The sequence below is a fragment of the Falco punctatus genome (assembly GCF_963210335.1).
Source record: "Falco punctatus genome assembly, chromosome: 3".
Taxonomy (NCBI): Eukaryota; Metazoa; Chordata; class Aves; order Falconiformes; family Falconidae; genus Falco; species Falco punctatus.
This window is the reverse complement of record NC_137582.1, coordinates 3,816,473-3,832,447: the sequence shown is the minus strand read 5'-3', so window position 1 is coordinate 3,832,447 and position 15,975 is coordinate 3,816,473. Positions and strand designations below refer to the sequence as shown.

Here is a 15,975-nt window from a genome sequence, read left to right as displayed (position 1 = left end):
TTATTACCAATTTCCGCCCCCACCACCACCACCAGCGGCGCAGGGCCGGGGCCGGGCTGGGTCAGTCCCTCACACGCTGCCCCCGCCGCCCCTGCCCCCCAGGGGAGGCTCCGCACCCCCTGCCCTGCCCAGCCCGGGGTCCCTCCCGCGGGAGACAGCCCTCCCTGCCCTGCCCCAGCGGGAGCCCTTCCCCCCGCCGCAGCCCTTCCCCCCCCGCCGCAGCGTGTCCCCCCCGCGGGCGCAGCCCCCCCGGCCCGGCCGGCCCCAGCCCCCCCGCCCCCGGGGGCACAGGCCCTGCCCCAGCCCGGCCCCGGCCCGGGCTCCTCCCCGCGGGGCCACGGGCCCTGCCCGGAGCTGCCCCGGCGCCGCTGCCCGCGGGTCACAGCCCCCTGCGGGCACCCCCTGCCCCGGGGGGGGCCCTGCCCGGGCTGCGGGGGGGGAGCCGCTCCCCCGGGGGCTCCGCGGGCCGGGGGCGCCGTGGGCTGGGGGGGAATCTCTGCTCCGGGCCGGGAGCGGCTCCGGCCCCTCCGGCGCTGCCCGGGGGCTGCAGGGCCGCGGCTCCTACACAGCCTTCCTCCTCTCTTCTGCTGGCACAGATTTTTTATTTTTTTCCCCTTCTTAAATAGGTTTTCCCTGAGGCACTACCACAGTTGCTGATTAGCTCAGTCTTGGGCAGTCTCGGGTCCATCCTGCAGGCTGGCATTGACTCTGTCAAACATAGGGGAAGCTTCTGGCATCTTCTCACAGAAGCCACCCCGTAGGCCCCTGCTAGCAAAACCTTGGCCTGCAAACCCACTGCAGTAGGGGAAGGGTAAACAGTATGTTGGTGGTGCTTTTGTACAACTAAAGAATTTTCAAATTCCGTCCTATTTCCCTAGATGAATTCAAGAAGGAGCAATGCCTCCATGGAGATTAGTCATAGGGCTCACATACTTTATAGTCCGCTGAAAAGGTTATTTTTCTTGAACCCAAACATCCCATTGAAGGCACCTAATTTTGATACCATTCCCATGTCTCCAAATACAGTTCAACGTAGGCCAAGGGGACTTCAGCACTATCCCTGATTCAAAAGACCAGGAGATGGAATGAAATAAGTGAAAAGCTAAAGGATGTGTAATAGGTGTGACTGGATGAGTTGATCAAAGTGTCTCTTTTTTCACCAGATGATCAGGGACTCCATGTTGTTGCAAGTTTTGTGACCATCTAAGTACTAAGTGGCTGTGAGTATAGAACTGCTGCTGAAAGGGAACATCATGAAGGGAAAAGCCATCTTCAGCTTGGAAGAGTTCAACCTTACAAAACATCTTAGTAGGCTGTAGCAGAAAAGAAACAAAACCACTCCAGTAGGGATTTCTCTAAAGCCTGCAGGTCTGAGTTGAAAACCATCTCTTTTTCATATATTTTGAGAGAGTTCCCAGAAATGACCCCATCATAAATGATTCAACAATGTTCTCAAGCAGGGAAAGCACAGCTGCACTGAAGAAAGGGCTGCTGTGCCACATGAGCTCTCTTCAGAGGTGCTGACCCAGCTTCAGATGAAATTTTGCTTGAAGATGGTGCACTTTTATTTCTTTTCCTGTCAGAGTATTTTCTTAAAAAGGCATCAAAGTCCATGTTAAAAGTATGAAGGAAAACTGGTTGAATTTGAGTAATTTCGGCCACAGAAATGCAGAAATTAAGAAAATGGCAACAAGATATTAAAGAAACATTTACCAGGTGTTGATGTTAGTGTGCTTTAAATTATTCATTTGTTTGTAGAAATTAAGATTCAGTCAGCTACTCAGCCCTAATTCTGGCTGATTTAGATTCAGTTTCTGCAGGATGCAGTCCTGCAAAGAACCTTCTTGCCTTCATCCTCTGCAGAGCTTCAGCTGCAGTCTAATTGTTTTATTTTGGTGCTAGTATGCCAAACTGAACACTTTTCCAAAACTCCTGAGCTTCTGACAACCTCTGGCTCCAGAAAGGTCTGGTGGCTGCATAATGCTTCAGAGAACCAGAATACAGAATACCAGAATTCTCTGCCCACATTTGGGTATAGAAGAGTATTGGGTGAGGAGGTACATTTTAATGATCCAGCTTTAGGAATATGGAGACAGGATTTTAATCCAGTCACATGTCATTTACATAGTACCACAGAGAAAGTGTCTGATAAACCTGGGACAGTTTCTAGTTTCAAGTTCAGTGCTGAGGCCTCATTGGATCAGCATTAGCATTTGTGTCGTGGTTTAATTTTGTCTTCCTCAACTCTTTTTAATTTTTGTAATAAATAAGGTAGAAGCACAAACTCTTCATAAAACATTGGTTAAACACCTCTCTGACTGTGCATGTCTTCTATTTCAAGCTTGTTTTGTTAGCAGGTTTCACAATAACTCCCATGGTTGCATTCCAAAGACAAGATTATTCCAGTTGTGACCATTGTTACAAGGTTGGCTCACAAATTGGTAGAGAAGAAATGTGATGGAAATTTCTTGAAGAGCTATCTGCAAAAAGTTGCATCTATTATTTCTGATTGGCACGTTGAGCCTCTGCTGCTGTTTACCTGCTCAAGCCTAGCTGCCCAGATAGAAGTGTGATTTAGAATATAAAGTAGACATATGGTAGGTAGTGCAAGGGGAAAGTACCTGGCTTCAGTGCACAGAAACATATAAAAGTAGTAACGTGGGAAGAGCAAAGTGATAGAAAACTACTGAATAGCAGATGTAATTTCTAAAGTGTCTGTGCAGAAAGTCTATAACAGCTAAATATTAACTACTACATGGAAGTGGTTGTTACGCTGTAGGGATAAACTCTGCAGTTCTGAATGTCTCCAGCTGCTAAGCTTCTTCAACTCATGAGTTATTGTCTACACCTCTCCTATAAACAACGTCTGACCTCTGACTTCAATCTTTCAGTCAGAAAGTGGACAAAGGAGTATCCAGGATGCTGAAATGGCACAAACTTAACTATTATCAAAGGAATTTTTTTCAAGACAATGAGTCTCTGAAACGCACTGACAGCAGATACTGTTGAATTTGGTAACAGTGGATAAAGATGCATAAGAACATCCAGATACCTCAATAGGCATGTAAAAAGTAAAGTGAACTGATGGCAGCATATGGATCCTTCAGGAAACTCATTTGTTTGTGGAACACTAAGGAAGCAACTAGATGTCCAGTACAGTATTCCTTATCTTTCCTCAGAAACCAGGGAATTTTGAATAGCTTATACAGTAAGGCGTTTGTTATACAATAGTGATGATTTAGTCCTGAGAAAACCTATAATCTTCTTTTCCTCTTTTTTTATTTTTTTATTCTTATAATTTATGAAGGTTTTCTACTATTTCTGCCAAAGGTTCTTGCCAAGCCTGTTTTGGAGGCTTTCCAATTTCTGCACAGTTTTTCATTCTTTTTTTGCCTGCCTGAAAAGTTCCCATCAAGTCTTTAAATTTCCTCTATTAATTTTAAATAAGAACAAGCTAACTCTTGGTCTTTTCCCCATGATTCATATCCATGGGATCTTATATGATTTCCCATAGCTTTCGTTTTCAAGGACAGCCATTCTTACAAGGACATGGGTGTGTGGAAAAGCCTTATGCAAAATGCAGTATAATTTTTTTCTCCTCCTTAATATCTGTAGAACAACTTCAGCCTAAATCACAGTTCCCTGGGTAATGGAAAATGGCATCTCCTTGGTTTCCAGCATTTTTTCAAAGTATTGACAAGAGAAGGGACTTTGTTTCTACTAGTTTTGAGTCTTGTTACACTACTTTGTAGGTAATTTTCTGGTTACTCCAGTGCAATATTTGCTAGTTGGGATCTCCAATATTTGTTCTTTTCTTAGACTTCCCTACCATCAAGATCCCGAGGAAAAATGCACTTATGTATTCCTTCTCTTAATTCAAATACAGCAGCAGAAATGATGTGTTGTTTCAAAGTAATGTCACTTGAATATATGTTATTCATTTTATTATTCTATGAGAAAAGAGTTTAAAAGCTAGGAAGGGAGCTGTAATCAGCTGCAACACAGTCCTGACCTGTCATCCTCTGCGAACTTCGTAAAAAGTTATACCTCCAGGAAATGACCCCATGGATTTCAACTCAAATCTTGCAAATCATACCTAAACAATTCTATGATTCTGTGTGTCCTGAATATTGTCAGCTTATGTCAGGGAGGTGTATTTGTCTCCATGTACTGCACTTGGGATTGTTACTTCCAAAATTATTAAGAATGTTGATGGATAAGTTTAGAGAATTAAGAAAAAGAGCCAAGATTTTATTAAATCTTTAGAAAAGCTTGTGAATATGATTGTCACTAGGCAGAAAAATATCTAGGGAAATATCTGCAGAGTTTGCCTATTGTGGAAGCCATTAAAGACTTGTATCCCAGGTTCAGCGGTATTTCTTAGCCAAGTTAGATGTAACAGCTAAGAGCTGTGGGGTAAGTATTGTAATAAAATTCCGCGTTCAAAAGGGCAGCAGCGGTTTGGTTAAATGAGAGACAAAGGGAAGGAGAAGTTAGGATGTAGGAAACTGAGGCACAGACATGCCTCATGATTTGCCTAATGTCTCTCCAGAAGACAGTGATAGGACAGGAATCCAGATTCAAGTGCTGTCTAAATAGTGTTAGCGAGGCCACATACCCCTACAACGTGATGTCAAATACAACGGCAGTGTGTATGTATGTCTGTTAGGCAGTAAGTACAGGATTTTCTTCACACTAGATGTGAGTTCATTTCCAGCTTTGCCATTGATTTTCACAGTTATCTTGAACAATCTGCCATAACTCTTTGCAAGTGTACTTGCTACAATGTGATGATAATAAGACTTTTTTATCACCTTTATTTGTATTGGAGAGGTAAAGGCACTTAAAATTTTGATTATAGGGGAATTTGTATGAGATTTTTTTTGATGGATAAGGTTTGGCCCATTTCAGTTTCAAAATCTTAGCTGGATTTTGCTGAGGAAGTTAGGTAGGGTTAAATTCAGGACACTTTGTCTTACATTGCTTAGTCCATTGAAGAGTTTACTGCAGGCCCGGAATATGTATGCAAATAGAAGGACAGACTGTTCAGAAAGTGTTAACAGATCCTTTTCTTGAATGACCCTTAAGTCGGACTGAAGGCATTGAACAGCCTTACCAGAAAACAGCCCAAAGAAAGAGAACAGCTAATGATACTCTTGGCACATCACAGAGAGAACATTAATGCAGTTTAATGAAATCGCAGACAGAAAGCCAAATGGCTAGTGCCTGATATGCATTGACAAAGTCTGATTGGTCTCTTGCTGATTTATGTGCATGTGTGATCCAGATGAAGCTACAGGTTTTCAATTGAGATAATGTGCATAATTAAAAAGCAAAAAAAAAAAAAAATATTTAGCGACACGGTGGCAGAGGTTGATGGAATCTAATTGGAGAAGGAAATGAATAAGAAAAAATAATTCTATTGCGTTTTTGTGCTGAGCTGTATAGATAGTTCAGCAATTAAAGCACTAATCAGACAAGAGCTGGCTGACCTAGGAAACGAGCTATCTTGCGTCTCAGCTGGATGGGAAGTTTTGAAATATCTGTTCAAAGGAATGTTTAAAAGATACAAAACAGAGAAGAACATTTTGGGTTTCAATTAAGCTTATGGCTTGTATGGAAACAGTTCCTATGACAGATTAGCAATGTAGTTTGCTTATTTGGAGGTTACTTTATAATGATATTTGGTTTATTTTTAACGGAAATTTTTTCAGCAAATGGAAATGCAATTTCTTGTTGTGTGCATGTGTGCTAGTATTTAGGTGAAAAATTTATTCCTTTAGCCTCTTTAATAAGCAGACAAAATTGCCTTTGTATAGTTTTGCTTGAGTATCTAAGTGCTACCTTGCTACCCGTCTGCTTCAAGGGTTGTGGTGACACCTGTGTTGAAAATATGAGGCCCTGATGTAACTCACCTGTGGTCTGATTCTGCCAGCCTCCCTCACGATGACTGCCATCGTGGAGGCTGGTTTGTTTCTTCTTCTTGAGAAACCAGTACTGTATATGTTAAATGTCTCCAGAATAAAGATTGTATAGTAATTTGTGGGAAGAATCGCAGTCAGAAGAGGAACATCTGATTTGTAGCTCATTATCTTGCCCTGGGAACTCAGTGACTTCTTCCATCCATTTTGTGGGCAGGTAGGGAGGTGTATGTCTTTCTACCCTTTTGCCCACTGTATACAAATACCAGATCTAGTGGTCAGAGTCACAGACCACCTGGGCACTAGGATCAAGTCTTTCCTGAATGAGCAAGGGGTCTGTATAGCTCCACTTCAATGTGGAGGAAGAACATAATGCAGAGGGGATCACCTTGTGAATATGGATGTGACAAATGCACCTTGAATATCACACTAGAAATTGAATCTGCAGCCTGTAGAATGAAAGTTCTTCAGCTGCAGCAGCTGTGGCTGAGGAATCGGATCTCTTGTATCTAATTTAACTCTGAGAATTGATCATAGAAAGGATATGAAAAACCTCCTGACTGGTATTGTACACAAAAAGGAAAAAAAAAATGTCGGACCTTGAAGCCTTTTTTGTGTGTTTACTCCCATAATCCAGAGTGGGATTCAGAAACCTGTACTTAAATACCTAGATAACTTGCCTGGCTTTTCAGAAACACTAACCAGCAGTAGTGACTTCTGCCAGTGGGTGTCTGAGGTCCTTCACTCTGAATCCTCAGGCTTTCTTTTTGACATTGTGATCTTAGGGACTACCTCTTACCTCTGGAAAATTAGATATATCAGATTTTTAATTAGACTGTCATGAAATGTTTTACATATTTAATTGACAGTAATTTACCCTCTGAGTAAAGTGCAACTGGCCATAATGCTGAAGATAAAAGTTTGGTAAATGTACAACCTCTATCCATCACCTTCTTGAACACAGCAGGCATTGCAATAATACATTAGGAGAGCATTGAGTTCCCAATCCATACCGTTGATCAGAGGACTTGAAAATGTTACAGTTCCGTCTGGGAAATCTTTAATTTCCAGTTTGACTTAAAGTCTGTGTTTTTAGCTCAGGACTTTTCTGAATCAGTTGCTGTTGTGTTGATAAGATGACACCAGATACGCTGTGCGGCACTGAGGGTATAACAGGTGGGTCCTAATGTCTTATCAATGATTGAAGTGTGGGTAAAGTACATACATTCACTTCTTTTATATGTATTGCAACTCTTGCATACCTGGATCTTTAAACATTTGTGGTGGTCCAGCTGTCAAAACATCATGTGAGCCGCGGTGAGAAAAGTGGAAAGAAATCTTTCCTTTGGTAAGCTTAGCAAGGAAAGAGGAAAAGACTAGCTGAAATGAAATCCTGGAAGTGTTCTTTTTCTTCTATGTGCACCACTCATTTACACAAAGAGGTTGTGGTGGTTATAATGGGAAACAACTACCTGCCCCGATGGCTGGAATGAATTAATTTAAAGCATCCATTTTCTTTCTTTTTTTTTTTTTTTAATTTAAATCCTAATGTCTGCCAGAACAGTTTTAAACTTCCTGGAAGGTCAGCGTGACAGTCTGAAATTGCCAGTCTTGCAATGCCAAAAGAGCTTTTTAGTGTTTGGGATTTTTAAAAGGCACTTCAACTCTTCATTTGACATATATAGGACTGGATTAATTTTTATCCTTTAGTCCTTTCACATTACACAGCAATGCAGAGTGACATTGACACTGGAGGCAGTTATAAAACGTTTGCCTGAATGGTGTAAATTGACATTTATACAAATGGACATTTATGCAAATGCCCATTGGGCATGAAAGTGAAATCTTGTCTTTTTTTTTGAGCTCATTATGAGATTTATTGTTCTCTAAATGGGCTGGAATCTCTATTCCAAAATTTAATTTTAGTATTGGATCCTTCTTTGCTCCAGTTCTTCAGTGCTAAAAACCAAATAATTTTGTGACAGGGTTGTTTCTTTGCTCTTTCACTCAGTACAATAGCACAGGGGCAGTGAAGGAAAACTCAAAACATCAAGAGCTTTACAAGTGCATGTCAGTGGATATTTGTGACACAGTCACTTTCTGTCCCAAAGTCACCCTTGCTAGTGTACTTGGCGGTAACTGTACTTTGGCTCTTATTATTTCTCCAGCTTGTTACGCATTTCCCCGGTATATTAACATAGCTCTGTGTGTCAGCTGTAACTACTGTGTACCCAAGTCCAGAAAACCAGAGAGAGGCAACCAACTCAGTGTCTGGTTTGGGGGGAATTTTTGTGTCAAAGAAATGAAATTTCCAGCTGAAGTTTGCAACAGTTATCACTATTTGATTAGTTGTGGTAGAGACCTATAATTAGCTCTCATTTAAGAAGGCATATGGCTCCAACAGATGGTAAAGGAAAAAAAGCAAGTTAGATAAACAGGGCTATTTGCACAAGGTTTTATGGTCTCCTTTGGTTATATTTTGCAGTACAGTCCTTAGATTCTAGCAAGATGGCATACTGTTCATTCAAGGAATGCCCACATGTCTTAATTTTCTCTAGAAAATGGCAAAATTAGTATGACCTGCAAGTGTTTAAGAATTTTGGCAACAGTAGATTAAATTGGGTGACAAGGAAACTTAGAAATTAGAAAATCCATACCTATTTTGTAGGGACTCTGAACAAGAACCAACTTTCCATATGAGGCTTGTAGGAATTTCAGATGCTGGAAGAGAGATGCTGACCAGAGACATAGGACAGCCAAAGTGTGTGTCTCTATGGGTGAGGGAGGGAGTCATCTGCTAGAAATGTTTGGGTTATGTTTATGACAGGACCAACCAGGATGACGTGTGCTGTAGAGATCACTCAGATTACACGTAGGTGGGCTACAGCTAGTCCAGACTGAGATTTTTAAAGGCAATGCTGTCTATACCCATATATTATTACCCTCTCTGTTCACCTGTGTTAATAGACTATGTGATTACTTACAGTTTGCTTCAGGGCAGTTGAAACTGCCTTCTGCTGTGATTTACCAACAGCTGACTTTCCGTTGAAGTAGATTAGGAAAGATCACATGAACCACTGACACAACGTGTCTGCGTGGGTAGTAACATAAGGTTTGTGGGTAGGAAGGTTTCAAAACGCTCACAGCTCTTTCCCAAGTAAGTGCATTGCAATGCCCTTCATCTGTCTGTGCACGAGTGACCTGGGAGAAAGGACTCATCTTCGTTTAAAGTTATATGTCTCTGAGATTTTCTTATGTGGGAACCCAAGTATAGAGAGTATGATATGCTTCTTGTGGTTCTGAATTAATCTGAAATAAAAGTTTTCAGTGTGCGCTTTTGTTCGTAAAGAAATATTTTAGAGTAAAGCTCTGTTTACAACTGCATTTATCGTGATTTCCCCACGTTATTGAAGAGCATCTTTTTCATTAAAGCAAAACTTAGCAGAACCCTGCTTTTCTATTTATCTGAACAGCAGCATAACACTGCTTTTTTCAGACAGCAAGAGAAATTCAAGAAGTTGCCAGCAATTGAATAATTATCTTGTTTCCAGTGCTATAGTTGTAAAGACATTAAAGAGGCTAGATCTGAGGGTAGATCTGTTTTCCATATGGATTTTTTCCTGACTGTATAATCATGCCCTGTCCATTTTAGAGCTCACACAATACTCAATACACCATAGAGAGATAATTCTGGAGAAAGCAGGATGTAAACCTGAAGTAATCTGTCTAAAAGGCCATATTCCCTGGAGTTGTAATTTTATATTTAGAATAAAAAACTATGACTGACTTAGTTCTCTGCCTTGCGTGGGGGATAGGAAGCGATGTAATCTCTCCGGCAGCAGGGTGTCAGGTCTGAGTTGTCATGTTTCCTCCTTCCTTATTTTGAAAATGTAGTAGTTAATCTTACTTCTCTGGAGTACTGAGTAAAGGAGAGAGTCAGTATAAATCCTATCCTTGCTCTTTCTTTGTCAAACCCAGAAGCTGAAGTCTGGTAAAAGCAGAGGTAACAGAGTATGATCTTTTCCCTTGTAATTCTTGGCAAAGCTGTAGTCAAGTCCTACAAGTTTAACAGAAAGGTTGTATAGGAGAAAATTTGCTGTGAAGAAGGTTATAACATGTTTCTTCTGGAGAACTCAGATTTTTACATTTCATTTAGGTCTCATGCTCCTGGTAGTGTAGGGAAATCTAACATTGTTTAATGTTGTTCTCAGCAAGATGGTTAATTTTAAAATAAACCAAGGACCTAATTCCAAGGCTTTCTTCATGCTTCTGCTACCTGTTGGAAGCAGATTAAAAAGTAATGCGAAGGGCTGTAATGATGATCACGGTAGCTGTGCATGGTTTCTGCAACTGAGTAATGCAAAGGAGTACCGCAACTGAGAACCTCTTCCTTTCTGACTGTTGTTTTTTCTTCAAAAACTCTCTAAAACGTACTGCCTTTCATTCATGGCTTTGAAGGTACCCTCCTATCATAGGAACATTACCTTATGCAAGAAATCTGATTTAGGGGCTATGTGATTAGGCATTTACATTTTTTAAGGCCCTGAAAAAATAAATGTGAACAGACCTCCAGCATTTATCAAAGGTCAGATTATACTGATACTCTTGAACAAATCTGGGTCTCAAACAGGGATGCCTGCCATCCTTGAAAAGGATGGTTGGTTAACACTTATTCCAGTTTTCTTTGGCAGTTGTAGACACCAGGAGGAAGATCAATCAAAAATGTAACTATGGAAAGAATCTAGCTGTTGAGGGTGGAGCATGCTGAACACTTACACTCCAAAAAGATTGCAGAGGGCATAAAAATTGGCCAGTCCTCTTACTTTGCAAACAGTAAGAGTTCATATGACTTAGGTGGCTCTGGGGAAATCATTCATCATCAAGTCTCAGCTACGCTAAGATACTGCCATTTCAAAGTCTCTCCTTGACAGAAATCAGAGGTTGAGATATGCACATCATTGTCAGTTGATTCTGCCAAGGCGAGTTCATTGTTTTCTCCATAGAAAAGTTATTGACGCAGAACAACTATGAAACTTCTCAAACCATTTTTATGGAGGTTAAAAAAACCCAAACACCAAACAAACAAAAACCCAAACCAACAAACCTAAGTAAAGGATGGTTCAAATAAAGGAGTTTTAAAGGGAAAATAGGAGATAGTTTAGGCATGGTGAAAGCAGAGGAAGGGTGCTATAAAAGCTCATAGTTGAGAAATTAAGAAACTGGGATATCTGGTGAGGGCAATTGGGATAATTAGCTCGTGGATTTTGAAAGAAGGAGTGCTAATCAATCTGGTATGTGTATTAGGATCTAAGCAAGGTCGGGGAAACAGTTCTGACTTGCAGAATATCATCAACATTTTTGATTATTTTTCCCTAGAAATGTCCTTTTTTCCTCACATGAACAGTAGTGGTGTGACGGTGCTGCTAAAACAAATGAGAACATTGGAAAATTAGGAGAACTTATGTCCCTGTCATAGCTTTGCACCAGCTGAGAGATGCTACCAGTCTTGCAAGGCAATACTTCAGTTGATGTACCATTGGGCACTTTAAATATAGGGCAAGCTATTCTGGAACATCACACTCCTTCAAAACAGAAATATGGTAGCACATAAGTCAACCAAATTTTATTTCAATATCAACTTTATCAAATTGTACATACTACCGACATCAAAGCTATGGTTAAGTGGGTTTGACCAGATGTCACATCTCTGTATGGTTTCTGGTGGTGTCCTGCACGTTCTAGTGCTTTTTCTTGAAGATGTTAAACCAGATTTTCTTATCCATTGCTTCCTTCTTTCTACTTTCCTATCCCATCATTGTATGCTCTCAGGCATCATGCAAACCTGTTCGCCTGTTCAGTTCGGTTCCGTTGCATTCTTTAGGGGCTTTTGCATATCTGCCACCGACATCCTCTGCGCTCCCTGCACCACCACCACCACCCCCACCACCCCCAGTGCCTTTCTACTGGCAGTGGTTGTCAGAACAATATAGTTTCTATTCTCACTAAACTAGGCTGAAGGTAAGTAACAATTTTTTTTACAGGTCACCTCTCCATTAGTTTGTTCCTTGTAAGATTATCTGGACAGATGTTCTCAGGGCCCTCCAGGATCTAAATAGCAAAATGTCTCTCTGATTCTTTTAAAGAGATGAATGATTTCTGTATGATATGCTGAAATAACATTTAGAAATCTCCATCTGTAGAAAATCCAAATAGGAAGATTAAGCAGACTGGGCTGTATCTAGGGCAACTTGGTAAATTGGATATGGAGACAGTGGGAAAGCAGGACATGATATTCTGATCGATCTGTACAGGTAGCCTATGCTATGTGCGTGAAAGCATGCAGAACTGCAAAGAGCCTTTTTTTTTTTTTTTTTTTTTAATTACTCAATGATCTGCAAAAGGGACTGCTAAGGGGTAGTGGTGGGATGGCAGTATATTCCTGTGGAAAGAAATGAAAGAGAGAGATGCGTCAACAAGCTTTCCTCATTCTCTTAAATGAATGGTTGTGAAGCCCAACTGCCCTGTTCATGCTTGCAATGGTTCTTACAGTCCTGAGAGCTCTTTCACTTTCCAGCTAATTTGAAGACCTATTCAACCCAAAGAAGATAAGCAGTAAATGAAATAGCCATTTAGGAAAAAGAGACAGGAAAATAGGATTCCTTCTAGCTTAAGGAACAGTGCGAAAGTCACAGATAAATCTCCTAACACGGAAATTTACCGAGCAAAAGCTCATTACCACAAAATTAGTTCACCGAAGCTCAAGCCTTTGAAACTGTGGAATAAAGAGCTAAATTCAGGTCAATAGAGTCTTAGCTCCAGCTCTCATCAGGGAGTGAGAGTTTCCAGCAGTTTCCAGCCACTATGTCTGTCTTCCTTGGACTGCAGGTGACTGCTGAGCAGTGCAGGCATAGCTCGGAGCTGTTTGCGTAACAGAGGTTAGGCTAGAAAGAGATTTGGGAAAGCCAATAGTTTCAAGCTTCTTTTTCACACCATCCTGTTCTTTGTGCCAAAGGACACAGGTCCTTGTGTGAACATGGGGGTACATCTGCTATGTCTCCTGCCAGCAACCCTCTCTGAACAGCGTCAGCTGTGGGAAATGCCAACCTGACTATCCCAGGAACAAAGGGAAGTTTGCTAAAGTTACCAGGATGATGGTGTTTTCACAGAATAAACTAAGGAAGAGTACCTTAGGTGCACATACCACTTCTTGTTACTGCAAGAAGCTCGAGTACAGTCATACAGTGTGGTCCTGTCTGTACCTTAAAGCACAGAACTTATCAGTGAGTGCTACTGCCCAAAGGGCAGTATCTGTGGAGATGTTGTCATTCCCCTTTGCTTTAAGAGCAGAATGCCTGCATTGCTGTCAGCATTACTAAGACATCTTCATGCTGCCAAGTGCTCCTCTGAGAAAACTCCTGCCTTATGTTATACTTTAAGAGAGAAGTAGGTTGTGGCCATCGAAATAGAAAGGGATAGGTTGTGTTTTGGAGACATCAGTCACTGATCTACTGTAGTTCTCTGCCAGATCTCTGCAAAGGTAGTTCTTTCTGCTTGAAACTGAGCAGGTTTTGGCCCTGTAGTATCATATTCACTCACACTGATTTGAGACAACCCTAAGCATTGTAGCATGTCTTTGATTTTGACCTTTCCAACAAGAGAAATGACTTTTTATGCCACCTTGCAAATCTAGCTCCTAAAGCAATTACACATGAGGAGTGGCCTGCACAGGAGTGTGTTTGAAAAGAAAATGACATTAAACTTTCCATTCTAGAAGAGTACCAGTATATCAATATCCAAATCAAATAACATAAAACTTCTTTTGTCTGCCAGCTAGGAATAAGAATGCATTATACCTCTAATATGATTTTTGCAGTGTCTCTAATATGATGAGGTTTAAATTAAAATAAATATGACTGCGTGCTTTTGAAGAGCTAATCAGGCTGAAACATTCTAGTCTAACTGGTGTAGCACAAGGAAATAAATCTGTATTTATCTAGGCTGCGTGGACATATGCATGACTATTGTGCAGAATATGTGATGGGAAGACAATAGCAGGGTGAACACATAGGCTGTTCCTAGGTGTGCTTGGTAAAAGTCAGTATTAGGAAAATGATTTAAATGTAATCTGCATGACTAAACTATGGTCCTGTTAATTAATTAGCTCAAGTCTTATCAGTATTTAATCAGCTCTCCCCCCTGCCCCATAAGATTTTGATTTTTATTTTGGGTTTTGGATTTTATTTTTTGAGAAGTTACTTCTTTGTCTGCACTATTCCAGTTCCAGCAGACTGGCACCACAAAAAGTAATCATTATAATGACAAAACTCCATTCACTTGTCTACCAGAGCCTTTAGTTGTTTGGGGATTTTTTGGTTTTTTTGTTTGTTTGATTGGTTGTTGGGGTTTTTTGTTGTTGTTGTTTCATTTTTTTTGTTTGTTTAAGACTTTTATCTTCTTTTATTTTTTTCACCCTAACCAAACTTTATCTTGGGAAAACTTTAGTCCTCTGTCAGTCTTGACTCACAGACTTCTGATAGCAAATTATGTATGATTCTTGCACTGAAAAGTGATAGCTTTAGCACAGCAGAATGGACCTGTCCTGATTTGAAACTCTTGACAAACCAGTAGTCTTTAAGACTTTTGGACCTGGACTTTTATCTTACCACAGCTCATGAACTCAAAACAATTCTGCAAAGGCCAAAATTCCCAGAAGAACCTTCTGAAAAACTATTTTTTATAAGTAGCATGAGCCTTCTGTCTTCCTGATGATGATCACAGATTTATCTCTCTTTGAAGGACTGAGAGTGGTAGGCCTTTTTTAAGTATCCCTTGCCAGGAGAGTTCCAACATTCCACTTGCTAACAGACAAAAGCTCAGATTCCTACTGCCCTGAATGCTGGAAAGGGACCAAACTAGCTCTGAGTAAATTTTGCAAGTAGTTGTTGTTAAGAGGCTATGGAACTAGAATTAACAGGGGATTCTGTTTAACAGCCAAGACAAAGCTTTCAAGTGCCTAACTGCAGTGTCCAGTTGTTCATTAAATAGTCACAGTCATTGCAGGCTCCTCTGGAACAATGTAGTAAATATTGTTGCTTCCAATGTGGGTTTGTACAGCTAAACAAGTCACACTGTTTTCCTGCTAGTGAAAGAAGAGTTAGTAAGGGAACTTCAAGGAAAAAATTGCCTCAATCTAAAGCATGCACTTTTTTTTTTTTTTTTTTTTTTTTTTTTTTTTTTTGGTCAGATGAATGATGTCTTAAATTCCATAGGCTCCATTGTAACCAAAAAAAAATACATACACTGGAGGCACCTAAAACTAAAGAAGGACAAATCCCACCTGAATTTATGTGAAGTTCATTTGTGATGATGTGACACATCAGGGCACAGATGAAGCTATTGACTGTCTGAATTCAATGTGGAGAAGCTTAGGGTTTTGGTTCTTGAATTGCTCAGATTAATCCCAAGTGTATCAGCCAGATTGGCAGCTCTCACATGAATCAAGGGCCTGAAGGATTACACAGGACTTTTGACATCTTAAAAAGATGGCTACTTTTCCCTTTTTCTGTATTTTAACTTAAGATGCCTCTGCAATTCCAGGCTCTACATTTGAGATCTGTTATTGCCTATTGTCCCCCCTCCCACGTAGTAAATTCAGGGAGCACCAGAGGTGACAAGAAAACTCCCTCTTCTGAAAGATGCCCATTGCAGATAAAAGATGATATGGTACAGGTAAACGGTGAACCACAGTTCTCATGGTGCTGGGTAGCAAACCTCCCTAGAAGACATTTGATGTTTAGCTTTCAATAGAAAGAAAGATAATAGGCCAAATGCTGTCACAGGGTTAGCTATTCTTGTTTTGAAATCCAGCCTGCCTACAGTTTAACATTTATTTTCTTTAAATACCATGTTCAGGAATCTGCACCCAACAGTAACAATCTGCTCCATTGCCATTGATTATTGAGAAAGCAAGTGTTTAATTACAAGTACTAATACAACTGGCCTAGATAATCCTGAAGGGAAAACGTAGGAGAAATAATAATCTCCCTGCAACAAT

At 40.6% G+C, this 15,975-nt stretch overlaps 1 protein-coding gene across 3 annotated transcripts in view; it reads left to right on the top strand.

Moving 5' to 3' along the window:
• Positions 1 to 15,975, top strand: part of FAM135B (family with sequence similarity 135 member B) — a 220,797-nt gene that overhangs the window by 124,927 nt on the left and 79,895 nt on the right. The gene's annotated exons all lie outside the window — the stretch shown is intronic.